The sequence below is a fragment of the Vidua macroura genome, chromosome 3 (assembly GCF_024509145.1).
Source record: "Vidua macroura isolate BioBank_ID:100142 chromosome 3, ASM2450914v1, whole genome shotgun sequence".
NCBI lineage: Eukaryota > Metazoa > Chordata > Aves > Passeriformes > Viduidae > Vidua > Vidua macroura.
Window position 1 is genome coordinate 73,405,907 of NC_071573.1, and position 21,499 is coordinate 73,427,405.

General features: G+C 32.6%; 1 protein-coding gene across 1 annotated transcript in view; it reads right to left on the minus strand.

The window, feature by feature from the left end:
* The window catches only part of GRIK2 (glutamate ionotropic receptor kainate type subunit 2), a 356,820-nt gene that overhangs the window by 98,815 nt on the left and 236,506 nt on the right, over positions 1-21,499 (minus strand). The gene's annotated exons all lie outside the window — the stretch shown is intronic.

Below are 21,499 nucleotides of genomic sequence, written 5' to 3' on the forward strand. Positions count from 1 at the left end.
AGTGTGTCCTGTGCTTAACAGAACAGAAAACCTCTTTTAAACATACCTAATGACTAACCAGACAGCTAAGCGACTTCTGGATTACAGGCCCTCCTCACCCTGAGCAGTTTTCAGCTTGGCTTCTGACATGGAGGGCACTTCTGTCAGAGGTTAAAATCTAGGATAAAAGTTCAACTACTGAACCTTAGGGGGTAGTAATAAAAAGGGCAGCTAAAGAAGATGGAAAGGGGAAATTGGGGGAAGTGTATTGGATATAAATTGCAAGGACTTATATGTGAGCAAAAAGTGAGAGAGAAACCATTATGTACAGACTACAAATTGCCCCTCAAGCTCCCTTCTCTGTCTGGGGGTGGGCAGAGGAACCTGGGGTGAAGGAGTAAAGTAAAACTTGGAAAAGGGGGTAAGAAAGGTGTTGTCTCAGTATTTCTGAGGTGTTGAAGAAACATGTTGTCTGTATTTCTTACCTTCTGAATTTTTTTCAGCCCATGACAACAGCTGGTAAGCAACTCCCTGCCTTTATCTCAACCCATGTGCATGCTCATCCTATTTTCTCTCCTTATCCTGCTGCAGAAGGGATTGAGTGTCTAAGCAAACATTTGAACCTCAAGGTTCAAGTCAAGGTTAACTCCCCAAAACAGAATTGTCTTACTTCCTATATTAAGAATCCTCCTTTTGGAGATGAGATTTGAGTTCTGGTCAACAGTTTGAGCACCTACCCTCACACAACACAAAAAACCTGTCCATGCCCCATTCAGGAGCTACAATAAGGCTTAAATGGTAACTAACAGTCACCCTAGAGTTATTCTACAAAGCTATATTTACATATCCAGCAAAAGAGAAAGTCTAAAATGTGCCTCCACATAGATTACACTGATTAGTTATCATCTGAATATCTTTTGATGGCTAGAAGGTCACAAACAAAAGAGCATGCACACAAATATAGACTCTTATTTTCTATACACAATTACTTCCCTTTATCACCTCTTTTACTTCTGCTAAGTCTTAGACACAACACTTCATCTTTCAGCTGACTCTTCAGATACTTCTGGAATACTTACAGAAGCTTAAAAAATGTCATATACAAATGGAACAGTCATACTATGAAGATATGCATGGAATGAACCTAAGTAACCCTGTAATCTCAGTGCAACCCTGTTCAGCTTCCACCCTTCCACACTATTTCTTCTGCTCACTTGTTTTGTCATGTCTAAAATTAGACTTGTCTGCTTCTCCAGGAAAAAACATGGCTTATTTGCTTTGTAAAGTCTGTACCATATCTAGTCCTGGATGAGAAATCTCTGCTTCAGTTCATGATACTTTTTATGTTCTCAAATAAAACTTAATCTGAATAAAGAAAAATAAAATCTTTCAAGTTGAGAGCCACAACCTGTTGTGTTTGTAGGAGTGTACTCCAGAGAAGTACTCATGTAGACTTTCTTAGCTTTTAGCTCTTCTGTACACATCAACTTCTGCCCACACTCAGAGATAAGTACTTGGCTAAATGAATTAAATCTCTATTGCATCACTAGTATTTACCAGGGAGTAGAGAAAGGCAAAATTCAAGTTCTTGAATTTTCTTCAGTCAGTAACTGACACGAACAGGACAAAAAGTTTTACTCCTTTTCAAGGGGCACCTCTTTCTCATTCCATTGCCCTTTTATTTTTATTAATGTACTAATAACTTCTACATGGAAATCAAACTTTACCAGCTCATGGCTGACATGTGAAGACAGCAATAAAGAGCAGAAAAAAATTTTAGCAGGAGAGTGTTTTCAGACACAGTGTTACTCCCTGTATTGCCTTTTTATTTATTCAAACCTTTTTGTTCAGAGTAATTGCAGCTTTCTGTATCCTAGAGTGAGACATTTCAACCTGTTCTCTCTAAGAACACTTGCTTAATAGCTTAACACAAAAAGTGCCAAATATTTCCCTTCTTATTCAATAGTCCTGCCATACACCCTGTAATAGAACTGGAGCTTCACATCAATTTTTAGTTAAGGCTCTGTAAGATTATACAATTGTAATCTCCTTTATCCACTTATAAAATGTAAACTAGATAGAAAACTATTCCTTTCTTGGCTTACACTACAATAAACTCAGAAGAGTCTCTAAAGATCATTGTTTGTAAAATATTCTTATTTCCTTTTTGCCAAAAAGACAGGAGATATGCTCCTGTATCCCAGTCTTTATTGATCAATTAAAACTCTTAACAAAAACATTAATGACCACCCTAAACTATGCCTACAGTACATTATATGTTTTTAGAGGTCTTCCTGCCAAGTATTGACAAGCACATGTCTTTTGATTGAAATACTTTAGACAGCTTTGCTGGCCCGAAGTGATGTTACACAGAGAAGTAATTTCTATTTCCCTAAAGGGTCACACTGGACAGATAATTTACTTATTGAACTTCAGAGGTGATTAAGGTTATACATTATATAAGGCCTCAATTCCCTGGGCTTGGTAGCACTGTACAGTATCATTGCTACTGGAAGGAATTAGTAAAGCATTTTAGAAGGTGTTTGCCAAAGGAAGAAAGTGTTTAAGGATCTTTTTCCTTCTCAGAGAAAAAGAAGTCATTATACTGTGTGTAACTATGAAAACCAGACTCAAATTTGCAGAGACTCAATTCAAAAATGTGGTAATTAGTTTATTTAGCAATTTGAAATAAAGGTTGACCTTTGTTTAGGAGTGAGAGGGAGTAAGGGGGAAACCTAATTTCTCCCTGGAATTACCTGAAAGGAGGTTGTAGGAGGTGTAGTCTCTTCTGCCATATCTCAAGTGAAAGAACAAGAGGGAAGGGCCTCAAGTTGTACCAGTGGAGGTTCAGGTTAGATATTAGAATTTTTTTTTTCACTCCAAGAGTGCTTAGCCATTGAAATAAATTGTCCTCAGATGTGGTGGAAACACCATCCCTGGAAGTGGAAGTGTTTAAGAGACATCTAGATGTGGCATTTGAAGATAGAGTTTTGGGGTGATTTTGATAGTTCTGGGTTGATCGTTGGATTAGATGATCTTGAAGGTCTCTTCCAACCTTGACGATTCTGAGTACGGGATATTTTGGTATTTTTAGAAAAAACATAAATTACTCTATTTAAATGTGAAATTAAAATCTGTAGTAAAATTAAATCAATATTTTTCATAACTGCATGGTTAAATCATAAAGCAAATCATATATTTTTCTGCTTGTGACCTGAATATGCATAAGAGATAATGATTTTGTTACAAACCTGATCTCAGGAGGAGTGAGGGGATAAGGCAGTGTAGCTAAGAACATTCTTCTGCATCATATGCATAAAAATATGTACTAAATGAAGTGCTTTTACTGCAGGAGATAATAAATCTTTCTGAAATGTACCTGTGCTTATATATGGGTACAATATAGTACATTAAGGTATAATTTATATTCTATCAATCACTCATGAGTAAAGAATACTGTTTAAAATTTTTTTTCATCTTTAATTCTTTCTAGTTGGGCACAAGAGATAAAATTTCAGGTATGCTGTATTCTGGTGTGAAATATTCTAAAAGCTCATCTTCCTAATTATATCAATTACAATAGGTACCAGCCAGAAAACTCTCATCTCTTATAGGATTTTACTCTAATCTTACAGTTTGTCTACTGTTTCTATATTATAACAATTACTTCACTGCTGATTTTATGGGTTAGTTTTATAACTTTAAAATAATTTAATGACTATAGTGTCAAATTTATAACAGACAATCTGCCAGTAGAAGATCTATTTTTAAAAAGACCATAATTTAAAAAAAAAATATTTTAATGTTGATGGGTTTCTTAAACATGTTATCTCTGGAAAATTACTCAAATATCTCTAAGTGGGTCTGAGTAACTTCAGCAAAAACCACTGAGAATATGTTCCTTCATACATTGTGTGGAACTTTTTGGGAACTGCAAAAAACAATCACAATTCCTGTTTTCTTTGTTTCTGAGATATTGCAAGGCGTAGCTGTCCTAAAGGTAAACTTGAATACACAGAAAGCATTGTCATTCTTAAATAACCAAAGCACGGTCATTCTTATCAAATTTTTTGTAGCTGTCCTAAAGGTAAGCTTGAATATACAGAAAGCATGAGCATTCTTAAATGACCAAAGCATGGTCATTCTTATCAAATTTTCCTATTGATAGCCTACTACAAAATAAGAATCAATCACATCAGAACTGGAGGGATCAGACCTTTCCACTATTTTCCCTTTGAAGAGCGTTATTATCTTTTATAAAATTATTACTATTTTGACAACTAAGAAAAAAATGACAAAAGCATACATAAATTTAAAGATGAAAAATCCGCACCCCTGTTAACATTAGTAGCTCTTCTTGTATTTCCTTTCCCACCTTACAGATGAAAAATTAGGATTTGATCAGCATGGATTTTACATCCATTAAAGCTGTGCACTATGAAGCATTGAAATATGTAGACTTTGCTCTCTCCTGACTAATAAACCCATAGTAATTTATACAAGAACCCTGTCAAGTATGGATAAACTCAAAGTTACACAGGTACAAATGTACTCAGTTGAGTCCTGGCAAGGTAATATGTCTTTAATGGTCATTAGAAAACACAGTTATCTTTGCTAAGATTTATTTCCTTTACCCTTACAAAAAGGAAATTGTATAAAGAGAAACTAGCCTAAAGGCAAGATTTCTTCATCTGTGATAGCACAGGCTACAAAGGAAAATGAGGGTGTTGAATTTTCTAGCCATATCTTTTTTGCTCCTGCTTACATTAACACTCTGTATCCCCAAACTGAGTAAATAATTCACTGAGCTGTAGTGCTCCAACAGTTTGAGCATATATGGATATTGTTTTTTTAGTATATTGTAAAACAAGAAAACAATTGAAAATACTTTGCATTCTCACCACTATATCTCATGGAAATACTAAACAAATGATCAGCATTTAAAAAAAAAGCCAGATATTCAATATGAATCCAGAAGATATGAGTATAATTTAAAACCAGTTCTGACCACATTTGAATGAACTCCAACTGTTTAGGTTATCCTGACAGGATAACTAGCAGTCTTTAGGCCACTCATATTATGGAAAGAAGACAAACCCTCGCAAATCATTGTCTCTATGAGTCTTGCATACAAGAATTTGTAAGGATGCTGTGGTGTGCTTAAAGGAATTCAAAGCATGTTGTGGATTAGACCAACTGCAGAGATAAGTCTGCAGTTTCCCAAGCTACAGAAATTTATACAAGGATACATATATAAATAAACAATAGGACCATTTGATGAAAAGTAGAATTAACTTGAAAAAAGAAACAAAATGGGCAAGGGAAAGCACAATTTTGAATGTAGACTGCAACAACAACTGTCGGCTGTCAAAAAAAAAAAGGAAAAATCTCAGAAGATGTGGGATACAGCTGTGCATTCCTAACTGATTTATCTGACACAGAAATTTTATCCAAGTAGATAAAGAGGAAAATCCTAATTTATTCAGTCTTCATTCTATCTTAAAAAGTAGCATCAACCTAAGAGCAATGTTCCTATACCTGATGCAATTCATAATAACTTCAAAGTTTATCCATTTTTCATAGTAAAGAAACCCATACGTACACCAGAAATAGTTAAGAATACCAGAATCCTACTATTTTTCCAGTTAAACATAACAAGGGAAGAGAGATGGAAGAATAATTGAATTAACTGTTCCAGAACCCTCTTCTGAAAAGTTTTAATTCATATAAAAAATAAGAAAAAATATACATTTACATATAAAATGTACAGCTAATAGTGTTAGCAGTTAGCAGGCAGACATGCTAGGGAATGCTACAGACCTGAAGACCACAACAGAGCTCTGTTATGTTTCTTGTTTCACCAGGGTTGTGTGATTCAAACAGAGAAATACCTGTCTGATGAAGATATAACAACTTAATCAATGCTTGTAGAAGTCCAGAAGAGCTATCACCAAGCCCTCTACACATTCCTGGCAACTGAATCTATATAAAAAAGTCTAAGCTTTTGTATGTGTTTCACTTAGGGTAGTATACCCACTTACAGAAGTCTATTGCACTCCCCCTCTTGAAGTGAGGAGTGATTTGTGATGAATCAAGGCCGACCTTTATAATAAGACATTGTGTATAATCACTCCTGCCTGGTACCTATCAATGAAGTAAAATTACTGTTGACAGCCATCTTAGTTTGACACATTAGAATTTGTTCTTGGTCAGTCCAGGAATTTTCTGTAAACAGGATAATATAAACAATTCTGTGATGAAAATATTAATGGACATGTCAACAGTATTGCATCTAAGAACACCATCTCTCTCCACTTGGAGAATGTTACTCTTTTTGGTATTGACTGTTGAATATTGTTCAAGTGATGCTCATCTAACATAAACTAGATTTATACTAAGAGGGTCCACAAGGGAAACCCCACTTGATACTGATTAGTTCTGAAAATTTAGTTAAGCAAAACTCTTCTCTAGTCATTGTTTCCTTTAAAGACTGACTATTATAGCATAGTCAAAAGACAGGCGTAAAATATTCAGGGAAAAAAAAGGAGTGTCTCATTCTAAAGTTAGTTTTAATAAATAGATAGAGAAAGTTTGTAAAGACAGATCTCTTCACCAGGCCACATTCAAAGGAAATCCTTGATGTCTAGAAAAGCAAAATGTCACTTCTATCTTCAAAGAAGGTCAGGGAGGAAGATGCATAGAATTACAGACCAGTAAATCCCACCTCAGACTCTGGGAAGATAATGGGGTAAATCCTCCTCGAAACCACTGCCAAGTAGAAAAGACCAAGGTGTTTCAGAACAGCAAAATGAGGTTTACAAGGACAATCATATCTAACAGCTCAAGTATTTTCAGTAATAAAAAGATTAACTTTGTGATTAAAGAAAGAGCAGGAGATGCAAACTTGATTTTAACGACTGTTTATCAGTGTCCTATAGCAAATCTATGGCCAAATTGGGAAGGTAATGCCTGGATGCCAGTAGATTGCAAGGTAAAGAAAAAATTTGCCGCATTTTCATTTTGGAGAAGAGTGGAAATACCTCAAAATTTAGTTGACAGCCAGTAATGGAAAGTATTTCTCATTGGGTTGATATAGGAACCAAAGCTATCAAAAAGCTTCATTAGGAACCTGGATAGTGGAATGGACTATACACCTCAGCAACTTTCAGCCTGAGTGTCAAGTGATTGTTCCTGCCCATTGGACAGTCATGAGGCTACATCTGGAGTACTGTGTCCAGTTTTGGGCCACCTGTGCCATAAAAATAAAAGTTCAGAGTCCAGCAGAATGAGAGATCTGCAGAAATAATAATAGGGTAAAATCTACTTTCTGTGTTCAGCTCTCTGAACAGTGGATGGACTCATATCCTTCTTGAAGAAGTACAGAGGAAAAACAAAAGTCAGAAAAAGGAGTTTTCTCTGCATGTAAGAGTTTTTCACAGTGAGAGTACTTAAGTGCAGAAACACATTAAAGAGAAGTTTTGCCATCTCTGTCTTTGGTGATCTCAAAAACTTGACTTGGGCACAGCATTGGGAAACATACACAGTTCCCCCTGCTTTCTGTTATGGAGTGTTGGGGATTCACGTGCATGACAACAAAGTGTCTCTTCCAACTCAGTCTATTCTATAATTCTATCATGTTCTCTAGGAGAAATATATTTACACAAGAGGACAAGACCTAGGTGAGCAGCCTTTGCTAGTACTGCTCTAGTGGGACTAAAAGTTGCTATTCAGCTTGTCTGAAGGAGTTAATACATGTTTTCCTTGTGTACAAGGGTGTAGAATATACACAATATGTGCATATTCTAGTTTTAAGCATGAGCTGTAATTATGGGCTTTGTAATGGAACAGACATTGTCAAGAAAATTATAAGAGCCTGGCTACTTTAACAGGTTTGACCTCTAAAGTATTAAAAGCTTGATATATTTCCAAAGGATCAGGTAATATTTTTAAGGTTTTTAATACAGGATTTTTATGCATTCTAAGGCAGGCATCCTAGAAATCAGGAACATACAATAATTACTTTTTATCTAGAAATATACATTACTTAGTATATCAATATATATAAGAATATGTATTGCTTAGCACATGCAAAAATATTATTATAAAAATTAATTATACTAAGAAAAATTTTTGCAAGTTTACACATGAGAAACAAATCTTTTATTATGTGTGTATGAGAGGGAAAATAAAGCTTATTGTTCATTCAACCAGACAATTATTGCTAATATTTATCTACATAGAAACTAATCTCTTAGGAGCACTGTTCTGTTTTGAGCATAACAGTTCATGTGCAAGATAAAAACCATATTTATGATGAAAACACTCCAAGTTTGTAACATCTGAGTTTATAAAGTTAACAAGTATGGTCTCAGTAATAAACATTAAGTCCATTCACAGATTATCTAATAACCTAAATATATGTTAGCAATTTGAATCAAAGAAGTCCTTTCTTCCCCTATTTCAAAGCATTTCCAGCATTATCCTTTAATGCCTACTAAATACCCAGTCCCAAAGCCGAAATTATTTCTTGCTGAAGACTATTTCTTCTGCTGGTTTTATTTTTTTTACTTTTTTATTTTGAATTCTGTTTATTTTCAGTAGCCTCTAACAAGCAACTAGTTTTCTACTAAGAATTTTGAAGCAAGATAATTAATTTATAGAAGGTAAGCAGGCAATAAAATGCAGCATTTCAATCTGTGACACAACAAGCAGATACTAAACATCCCAAGGTAGCTTTTACTTAGGCTAAATGGGCTGTGCTGCAAGTATGCATTGCAAGCAGTCTAGCAATTGCTACAGGTCACTTTTTCTTTTTGAGTAGTAATCATTATAATGTCCAGCATACTGGCCCAGTATACCTCTGGACTATCTGACTTGGTTTTCATTTATCAGCTGCACAGTGACTTTGCTTCCAGATGTGAAATTAAGAATACAGACCCCAATCAAACCAAATAAATAATCATTTATTAATGCCAGGCAGGTCACTACATTCATTTGTATATCCTCTTTTTGTATGTTCAATTGACTGTAAGGTCAAATCCATCTGTTTAAGCTACCTTCACCAAATTTAAGTTAACACATAATATTGTGTCATAAGGATAATTTAAGAATATTCATAATCATATTAGTATTGGTTGCAGAGGATAACTTAAGAAACAAACAAACAAACATTAAAAAAGTGTAATTGTATTCCCTTATCCTTACTATGGTGTGGAATACATGATGTGAATTTTGCCATTGATATCAGCAGTTCTTTTAACTTCTCACGTGGCTGTATTTTCAGACTATGTTCTTCCTGTAATACTTTGAGAGAGTTATTCTTCTTGCTGTGAGCATGCAATGCTCTGTGCATTGAATGATACATTTTACAAATGTAAAATAGATAAGCCACTGATACAGCATAGATACCAAAAAAAGATATTCTGTATGAATCTAGGTTCATTCAATGTGTATCTTAGTAAGAAATATTCCAAAATTCTCTAAGAGATTTATGCAAAATCATGAAAGGTATTTAAACTTGCTTCTTTCTTATATTTCTTTTGCAAGCATAAAGTTCTGTTTGCTTTGTTCAATCCATTATATTTAAATAAACTTGCAGTATTTTCATTTTGTGTTTATCACTCATCTCAAGAAACAATCTCAACCTGAAACACGATAGCTTTCTTATTACTTCTGTTGATTTAGCTTTCCATCCATATTCATTTCTAAAATAAGAGAAACATTTCCCATCAGAAAAAACTGCTTGATGATCAAAGAAGCAATTCAGCTACTTTACAACAAGAACTGTCTTTTCGTTTATATTTTACTTGCTTGCAAATAATTCCTGCTGGGCTCTGGGCTATAGGGTGCTGTAAACTAATTACTACATGCAAAGAGATTTTTCCTGTCATTTGTAGCTGCAGGAAAGCACCTGGTTATTCACTACTATACCAAGGGGAAAACTGATTGCAATGGTACCTACTGTATTTCTTAAAAAAACAATGCTCTTTACTTTTTTCACACATTGTATTCTTCTAAACAAGCTAATATAATGTCTTTGCTTCAAAAGACATCTTGGATTGGTTTTGTCCATCCAGGTTTTCTTGGTAGTGTGTAATAGCAATAATGAAAATCCCTAAACAAATTGGAATATTTTTATGATTTAAGAAATCATCTCACAACTATATGATTGTTATATTAGCAATTTGTCCAACATTTCTTGAGCATCCTTTCCCTCTTTCCTTCCTGATATAATATAAAATTTACAATAATTATGGTAAATTTCTTCACTATATAAACTGATATCAACATATTTCACTAAGACTAAATTATAAATCACGTATTTTTTTCTATAATTAAGAAAGTGAGCTGTTTTTAAAAAGTGAGCTGATTCAAAAATACAAAAAGAGTATTATTTTATCTTTGTAATTCTTACAGAATGCTTTTAAGCTCACTGCTCAAAAGATAAGTACAACTGAAACATAAATGACATCACTGTAATGAGCATTGATTATTTTATTGTAGCAGTAAAGATAGATTAATTTGGGGCAGAAGTTTTAGCTATAATATGAAAAATTCAGTAATTTAAAAAAAATCAGCCATTCTTTTGTTTCAAAATTGCATGCCTTCATATATCAGGTGGCATTCTTACAGTAAAAAAACAGTCTAATACTCTTTAAAACAAATAATAATAAATACATAATGATTCTTTAATAATAATTTAAATTACATTCTTAAGAATGCTCACTCATTTTATAATTGATGTGGAAGCTAAATATCCTGAACAGTAATGGCTGAACAGAACAGTAGCAGTTACTCACACTTGTGCTTCATCAGATTTTATTAAGATAGCATTTACACATACAAAGTACCTCTTCATGTAAAACCACAAGGATAAATTTTGATTTTACTTAACACTTGGAGGCTACTGAGGGATGCTGTGTCCATGAAAATTATTATAATTTAAGTCATATATTTTACCTCCAGAAAAATGGATTTCAGTATAGGGTGATATGATATTTTGTACCAAACAACATTTTTACATTATTATATTCTTTTGGGATAAAACAACCCAAGCTTTATATTTCTGATATGAGAATTGGTTGCTTTCCAGCCATATTTAGAAATATATTAGCTAGTTCCACCAAGTCAAATGCTTGATTCTTTCCCTAACAATGACATTTCTCCCTAGTATTCTACTCTGAGTACATTTCACCAATTTACATTGAAAATTTTCTGGTCTATTTTATTTTTATGGAATTCTCTAACTATTTTTAATCAACCAATAAAATGCATTATATCAAAATGCAAAATATAACTGCATGATGTGATATAATTCTAAATGTATTTCGAAGAGTGTAGAAAGAAAAGACCATATGGCTTCAGTGAACATTTGAACTGCTAAGCTAAATCTCAAATTATTTTCAGCTTTATTCATCACTAATTGTCTCCTGAGGTTTGGACAAATGATTTTTAAGTGATGACACTACAGAAACCTTCAAAGTCAATGCTTGACAACTACTGCTAGTAAAACAAATACTAAGGACAATTGGATGGCTCTGATGTACTGCAACAATAAGTATAAATTTACAGCCTATGTAGGAAATTATTTGCTTAAGAGGCTTATAGAGAATATCATGCCTTAATGGAGACATAAGAAAGAAGGAGAGAAGATATTTCACTGACAATTGGGAACAGGGAGATTGGAGTAGTGAGACAGATATCACATCCACTTAAACTCTTAAAAATGCATTTCAAAGGGTAAAATGATTCTTTAAATATATAATGCACTTCTTTTAGAAGAAACACAAGGACTGATTTTGAGGTTAATTTACCACATGTTTTGAGGTCAATGGAAGATAGCTGTAGTTCATTCCACAGAGCCTGGCTTCAATCACTCCCTGTTACAATGCTTACCATAGGAACAATAATAGTAGTCATCTTAAAACTGGCAAGAGATCCCAGAGGATCTTCTCTGTCCATTTAAATTGGAATGGTAACAGGGAAATTGTAAGTTGTCCCTGTAAACTGCTCTGTCCTCCTTAGTTTTTAGATCAGCTGCCATGTGTGCAGAGTATTCAGACTACACCACCACTACACCTGTAGAAAAAACCATAAGGTTTTTTCCTTGAGGCCTCAAGAAAAAGCCATCTGGCAGTAGGATTGTAAAAAAAATCAGGATACTTGAATACAAATCACACACACAGCCATCACCTACATATATACACATTTGTAGACATAAATATGCAAATATAAATTGCATATGAACAAAAAGTACTAGCTGCCGGAAGTGCATTTCAATTGCTTCCTGGGCAAATGTTTCCTAAGCTGGAATTCAGGCATTCAGATTAATAACTCTACAAATGTCCAGTGCACAATTTTAGTTCCATTATGACAAAAACAGAATGTAGTCTCAAAACCCAGACCCCATTTTAGAGCTCCTATGCATCAGCTGAAAATTCATTTTCTACCACATGCCATAAACACAGCAAGTCATATTCAAAGCTGATCAGGAAAAACTATTAATATAAACAAATCTAAGCTACAAATATAATTAAAAAGTATTGACTGGAAGTAAAGAGAAAGAAAACCTAAAATAATTTTTTAAATAGACTCGGAATATGCTTTAAGCAAAGGTAAGTTATCAAAAATTCTACATTCTCTTCTCAAACACAGTCCTGTAATTGGACTCTGTACCTCACTTTTGTGAGTACTATGAAAATGGATGAAAATGCAAAGTTCTAGAAATATCAAAATAGTTTTCTCTGGAAGGGGCAGTAAAGCAGAGCAAAATACTGCTTTTATGGAAGTTTGAATATTAAGTTTTGGCACATATTGCACAATAAATAAGTTTTCTCTCTATTTCAAATTGTTTTATGTATTTGAATGCAAATGCAAAACATTCCAAAAAACCATTCTTTCTGTTTTAAGTTTTATCTTTATTTCATAACACCCTACTAATTCAGGCAAGAAAGAGTCTGACCTCTTATTATTTGCTTCTTTGCTCTTGATCTCTTGCTTAGAGTGCAATTGAAAAGTGTAAGAAGGCCACATACTGTTGTTAGGTGTAGCTGTCAGAAATAGGAGAATTAGTTACTTGCAGGCTGAGCTGCCTTCTTGAATTCTATCTAACATTCTATTGAATGTCTAATTTTTAAATTTTATACAATAAAGAAACTAACACTGACCAAAAATGGTGTACTTCTATCTAAATGGAAGTCAAACAATACTTGATAAGAAGACCATCAAAACAGCAGAGAAAAATGCACTTCACTTATGTATTTTGTCCATTGTGTAGTCTATGCTGTGTGTAAGAAAGAACCTGGTCCTACTTGCTTTCAGATTTCTGAAGTCACAGAAGACACCATAGCCCCTCTCAGTAAGTGGAAGGAATCAACAGGGAAAAGCCTATTGCAAAACACAAATATAAAGGCTAGATTTTCTATCACGCTGAGAAGTTTGGGGTTTTTTTTACCTATAAAAAGTATTTACTTTAATTATTGTTACTGCTGTTGTTGTTTTTCTAGGCTATAATTTCCTAATGCATATTTCTGGGGAAAGAATGGAGAAAAAGCAGTGCCATGCATCTGGTATGAGTGTGAACCTATCACAGAAGTCACTCCTAGACAGGTGAAGCGGGATTTGAGTTCTAGTGCACACTTTATCCTTTTGAACAATCTCACTTTTTTATCATTCCCTAATATTTTTTTAATGTCCGCCAGTAAGTTAATTTCATTGTATTTTTTCACAAGTATACAATGTTTCATTCATATTTCATTGTATCTTTTCACAAGTATATATTTCCTGAAAGTAAATTAGAAGACAAAAATGTCAGCTGTTCTACATCTACTAGTTTCTGTCTTTACTGCCATCAGTTAAAAGATACCAAATCCCCATAAATTGCTTTGTAAGATTTTAGAGAACTTCATTACACAGGTTGGAGATATTTTTTCAATTAATGGCAATGTAAGCCACAAAACAATGACAAAATGCAGAAATGCACTCAAACTCATACTCTATCACTTTAATGAATGCATATTCATTAAATGTCTCTCTCTTGAAATTAAACATTTGGAAGCAATCTCTCAGAATTATGTGTAAAAATGACACTTGATCAATTCATTACATAGTTTAGTGAGGCTATCATTTTTAAAGCTCTTACTTAACAGCTTATTTATCCTGGATAGGCTAAGATCTGCACTCTCCATTAGCATTCAACAGGAAAGCATGAGAAGTGCTAGGTATCTGTAAACAAAAGATTAAAATGCATGGATGCCTTACATGGTAGACTAAATGGATGCAATTATCACAGGATTATAGAGAAAGATGAGGCATTCAAAATCATCACCACTTGATGATGAAAAGCAAGTGAGAGCTGTTTCAGAGGAAAATTCTGATCTGTCCTTAAAAGAGAATTCTAATAAAATCTAAGGTTCAGTTTTAATCCCTTTGGGATGAGAGATATGGTAAATTAACCCATTTTCCTCAGATAAAGTAGGGCATTTACTGATTCTATATTTCACATGAGTAGATACTATTTAAATATTGTATATGGATTTCTTTAGTATATGTGTTTAACAACTATTACTATCAAACTGACCCATACAAAATCTAAAAAATGCTTCCAAAACAACTTGATGAGAAAACCGGATATAAAAATCCCTTTTGGAACAAAGGCATTAGAGTATTATCTGCATCATGGAAGAGTTCCAAAAAAAGAAAAAGAAAAAAAAATAAAAAAAGAAAAGAAAATGTAGCATGGGTCCTTTCTGCAATGGGAAAAGAATAATGGGGGTATAGGTGTGGGTATGTTTGTTTGTTACTTTTCAGAGCAGACTCACTGTATTGCCTGGCAATGTATAGATTCCTTACGAGACATTTTTTGCTATTGACACATCTTAGAGTACAGGAAGAATACTCTTGCTGGATGGACTCTGTAATGGATTGCTACTCCAGAAACCAACATACTGCAGAACAAATTTCAGCTCAGTCATAAGAAAAAGGAAACACCAGCAGAAATACACTGGAGCTTAGGAATTATTGCTGTAGGTTCTGTCTGGGTGGCTCAATTATAGGCAAATAAGAATTTCAATTAAAACTACTACAAACTTGGAAGAGCTAAGGATTGCACATATATCCATTCAGAACATTCTGTTTTCATATTATTGGAATTGTTGGCATTGTGTTTTTCAATTTAATTCAATTTCTGAAGTCGTAAAAATCATTAGCAATAACATTGTTATTAAAAATCATATTGCCTTCATTTTACTAGTAGTTGTGCTCCCAATGTCTACTAGTTTTGTTCACAATGCAGAATATAAAAGAAAATTACAGTGCAGTTCATGTAGCCATTCATCCTGAAGAGGTGAACACATTTGGTAATTTGTTCTGACCCAGTTACATTTATTCAAGTGGGCCGATCTAATCTCGAGCTACTACAAATGGCAGTGATCCTTTCCAGTTCTAAAAAGCAGACAAAAATTGAAACAGGACATAATCAGTTCTATTATTATGTCAAGCAACAATCAATATTAGTAGTAAACAGGAAAAATAAATCACAGGTATATAAACCAGGTCATGAAGTCAGGTCCATGCTCTTAAGAATCTTGTTTTGTCATATCTAAACACTCATTCAACTATGAAATCCCTCACAGTCTCAGGCAATGTAAGATTTCTCTTTTCTGTTATATTTTTCTGATAATGTCAGTAAAATCAAGCAGTTCAAGAAATACTGCCTAGTCCTTTCAAATTTATCTGAGCAATTATTGTCTAACTACATGAAACAGTACTAGTTTTCCATAATTTACAATCCAGTAAGAGGAAACTGGCAACTATAAAAGTATATGCTTTCAAATGCTTGTTTAAAAATTTTCAGTTTGACTCTGCACTGTAAAACTTCAAACAAAACATTTTCTTTTCACTACAAACAAGGAAAAAATGTTCAGAACGATAAAATATAAAGGGCACTATATTGTCACAAACACTTCTCATGAGATTCAACCTGATTTTAATTTTAGCCACAAAAAATTAACTCAGACAGTAAGGAAAAGATAAATGCTAAAGAGATGGATAATATTTCTTTCTTATTCATTCTCATATGCAAAATATCCATGCTTCTGAAAGTTAAAGACCAAAAATCAAATACTGTTTTGATTTGGATACATTATTTAAGAACACAACTTCCTGAACAAACTTATTATGTAGAGTTCAACATACTGCACTTTCAGCCATGTTCAAGTGCAATAATTCAATCATCAAGTTATATTCTCCCTGTAGAAATACACATGCAATTCTTTCTGGTTTATCCTTAAAAAAACAAAACAAAACACAACAAAAACCCTCAAACATTCATTAAGCAATAAACAGAGAATAATTATGGAGAAACGTCTATTATTTTATGCATGCTTCTTTGATTAAGGACTGACAGAATGGACCCAAAACTTGCTTTAGTTCATTTGGATATAACAGTACAATTAATCCATCCAAGTTAAAATTGCTACATATTATGAGAAAATTTTCTTTTTTGCTGCTATAAGGCAATATTTTATACATACATTGTTGATGGCAGAGTGGCTTTAAATTTGAGAATGAAGAAGGAAAGTGTTCATGCAAAAGAACGGTATTGTCTTCTGTAAATGAAACAGCAGTAACAGATTAGGCAATTCATCAAAAATATTTTCACCTGACCACAAACCCTCTTTTATTGCTGTTCTTTAAAACAAAACCAAAAATCAGTGGTTAAATTACTGTACTGATTTTTTTTGACCTGAAATAAAAGGCTGAATTTTAATCAAATGAAAAAATATATTAAAAAATAATGGAAAGAACTAAATATTCCAATGGATTTTCTTGGGTTAATTAGGTGAAAATGCAAGCAGGATTATTGTAAGCATCAAACAACTAAGCCACATGTTGGTTTTATGAAGTATTCTCAAAGGAAAGGATGTCACTAACAATTTAACTAAACATATTTGCTTTTATGTCATGATTTAATATAATGTAAGACTGCATGAGACATAGCAAATTCATATGCCTTAGCAATATTTTAAATTTATATACACTATCTTTTACTGAATCTATATAATCAAATATAATATATAGATAAATATATATTTTAATTTACTGAAAAATACTCATTATCATTATAAAATATATACATTCACATTACATTTTATGATTAGTTATAATCATGAATTATTTATGTGCATTTTTATGCCTTTTAAAAAATGGATATCAAAATTACATGCAATAAATAAAAGTGAAATAATATTTGTCTGTGAGGTCTTTAATAATGACAGCACAGTAAACAGGTAGATACACTTTTAAAAATACCTATGTACAAATTTTTTTCGAGCCTCTGACTTTAAATACAAAAGCTGACACTTATTATTACAGATAGAACTGCTTAAACATCAGCAGTTATTAAACACAGCTAGAAAAAAACCCAAACAATAACATTTACCTAAACTGGAAATTATCTGTAGATCATTAATAATCAAATTTTTGTTGTCTTTTTTTTTTCTTCCCATACTTTTGTCTTCAACCCACAAATGCATTAAGTAATATTTTCATGATTCTTAAAATTTCTTTTTCACAAGAATAAAAGCCTACCTGTTTACCACTCTGTCTGGCAAGATTTATAGCCATTTTAATCAACAACAGCTTTCAGTCTCAACACATCATTTAACCTAATTGAACTGCTAGACATAAATTTGTAAATCAGGAATTATTAAAAGGGAAGTAGGGAAAAACTTACCTAATTGTCACTTACTATAGTAAAATAAATATTCAGGTGCATATTCTGAACCAACTTAGATGACAGTTGCAGCTTTTGTTTCGTAATGGTCATGATGCCAGTAACATTCATAGAGGCCCAAATTCAAGGCCATATTTTTCACCATTGCTTCAAATACTAACTCAAGAAACTCCAGAGAACATTTTATCCTATATGTCCTATATTTTATCCTATTTGTGTTCACCTCACTGAAATATCTTTTTCTACTTAATTGCATTCCATGTTGTTTGCTGGTTTATATGTTCAAATGGACCTTAACTAACATCTACGGAAATTGATGGAAATATTTTCCATGATCTTTGGGGATGCTGTAATAGACCTACAGTCTAGAGTAAAATTTCCCAAATCTATGCATTGACCTGTGGATTTATCTGATGCACAAAGAATTTTCACAACAGACAGTGTAAACAGGTTAATGAAATGCACAGAACATGAAATAAAATGACATTATACAGCACCATGTATAAAGATTTACTATTTTACTAAAATTTTCATAATAGGTATCACTGTTATCATAGTAAATATTAACATAAGAAAATGAGAAGGCCTGCTATTTACGACACTGGTGATTTTTTTTCCTCAACACTACTGCTCTCTGAAAAGAGATACTGAAAAGTTGCTACAAAAACATATTCTGTTTTTGACTAGTATCAGTACTAGCATTTCATATGAAGGTGCAAAAAAATTTAAAGTTGAAAAGTATGAAAATTGAAATTGCCCACATACTACTGAGAAAGTTCCTTTATAAACTCCACCCCTTGCTTCACACATGAAGCACTACCTCAGATGCATTTGTATGTCTAATCACTATAGTTTTATTGCAAAGCACTCATTTTTTATTTTAGCCTAAGAAAAGTTTCAGAGGTTAATTAACAATTGACAAGAATAAAAGTAATTAAATTATCTTTTATGTTTTAAATTTGTTATTTTCAATTTGATTTAGCATTCTTTCCTTTTCTGTATTCTGAAAAAGGGCAAATAGTAAAGTATAATTTATCCTCTCCACATAATTCTCTCTTCACTATAATTCCATCATTTCTCCTTTGTGTTCCTGTTCTCTAATTGAAAACTTTTACTGTTTTAAAAGGACTTGTTTTACACAGCATGATTTACTTTTTTTTTTTTTAGCCTAGACTAAGGAATACTTGGAGTTTTTAATTCTTGTAAAACTGCACACTTTTGAACTAAAGCAATCTGTCATGTGGCAACAAAAAAAATAATGCTACTGTGTTTTATGAAGAGTGTTATCTTTAAAATTGCCATGCCTATGAATGCCAATGTCAAAGTAAACACTTTGACATCTGAAACCATGAAAAAATACTGTATTTTTTTAAATAAAAGGTATCTATTTTTCCCAAATTTTAAATTCTTTTAATATATGTTAAATATTTTAATATTTGTAATATTAATAATGTTTATATTTGTTCCAAGAAGTATCTATTATCTCCATTACTTTTAAATTGTTCCTGAATTAAGAATGACTCATTAAGCAACCCTAAAATGATAGTAAAAATAATACAATTCTGCTAAGTTTAATATGTAAAATAACTTGACTCTTTCCAAGTAAATTCATCTATCTGCTCCTAAAGCCTAGACTGTTAAATCTAAAGAAAAGCAATTTTAGCATGGATTCTCCTTTATGTTCCCCAAAACACACCTTCAAGAAGGTTTTAGTAAATCACTAAAGTGATTTACTAAAACTGAAGAAACTGAAGTTCTGATCTGGAACTCAGAAATTATTGTCAAAGGAAATCAACAAATCTGGTCTGTTAACATTCAAAGAATATTGAAATCATATGTACAGTGTGCATTAGCAGAATGTTGGCAATATCTTAGATCAACTTTTTGAAATAACACACATTGATAATTAGCCCATGACCTAATACAATGGGATAAAGAAATGCTTTCATGCTTCCCGGGAAGAAATCATATGTTATGTAAGAAATAACAGATCTATGTAAATCTTAATGATTGCATATATCTTTACAAAGGATTTCTTAATTTTATCTGGAGAATGTTACTCCTTCTATTTGTGATAGTCTAAAACTATCATGTACTATCACGGTCATGGAATTCATTAGGTTTTGTAATGTTCCTAAACTGCAAGGGTGGGCTGAGTTCTCAGAAACTACTTTACATGAATACTTATCAAGATGACACATCTTCAAAGATTATATTTAGCTAGTTTTCCTATATTAAGACATCTCAACATCCTACATAAAGGATAGGATCTGCAAATGCATTGCATTCATTCTACATTTAATGATTTTTAAATAAAAACACATACCAACCGCTGCCCCTGAGGGATTACCTATAATTCTTAAACTTCATGATATAATAGCCTATATTTGCCATTACCTTGAAATATATTTTATTAGGAAACCCAGTCTGTAAGTGTTTGGTGTAATTTAGTCCAACAGTGTGTAACTCTCTACTAGGCCTTGCAAAGTTGCTCATACTGTTGACTGGCATGTTTGCAGTAATAAGGGATTCATATGCACTACTGATTAGAAGATCTTGCCATCTTGGTACAAATAAAATCTTTAAGATGGTTATTCAGTATCTATGAATAAGACTGTAAATTTGTAATATAAAACAGTGATAGTCTATTCTATACTAGTAACATAAAATAATAAATTAATAATTATTTCTCTTTAAGAGAATAAAACACAGTATAAGAGAGAAATAGCCTTGCGAAATTCAAATACTCCCTCTTTTAAAACTAAAGCACTTATGGATTTCTTCAGTTTATTCAAGAGTTTGTCACAAGTTGCAGGGAAGCGTTAGATACAGAGGACCCCCTAAAGGCACATAATAAAGTGTGAAATCATATTTTGCAATGTAAAATATATGGACTTTTTAAAAAATGTTGGTCATTCATAGGTTGTATAACAAATCTGGCCTTTCTATTCAATTTGCAACAACCTTCCCGTTTAACATTTAACATCACAGCAAAGGAAATATCTAGTTTAGAGTGCATAACAATTCAGTGTTGCCCTTCACCATACATTAAATGTCACCCATCAGAATGACATGAATTTAAAAAATTATTACACTGGGTCACTTCATAATTGGATATTTGTTAATATAGGCACATTGAATGTGATTTTTATGTAGAGAATAAGCCATTAAAACATTTTTAAGACCAACATTATTATTCTGCTTTTATAGTCAAAATAGAACATCCTTTAAATAAAATCAGGAAACTTTAAACTTTAATTGTGATATATTGGGGTCATGTGGAATATTTATTTATAGTGAATATTTTGTGCACTTATATGTCACTCTGATTACAAAAGCTTTGTCATCACAAATTATGACCTGGAAAATTGTTGTTTTATGGTTTGGTTTAGAGTTTGGTTGGTTGTCTTTTTTTCTGTGTGATGTTCTTTGGTTTTTCCACCCTCTCCAAAAAAAGAAAGCATAATATTTTTGTTTAATATTTCTACATAATATAAATGTATCAATAATTGTTCATTTAAAGTGCTTGATTAATTTCTCATAAAAAATTACAATATATCGGAATACATATATTCTATGAACTGCCATGGTTATATCTGTATCAGTAAGTGTAGGGAAAGACTCAGACTTCAGCAGTAGCATGTGATCACCCATATAATTTATTTGTTAGAGCATTCCTTTTCACAGTTTTGGCCTATGCTACACTCAGCATTTTTTTTTTTAAACTCAGTTTTAAAGAGATAGGAAATCCTAGTAAGAACTGTGGGTAGGATAACTGGGATGATG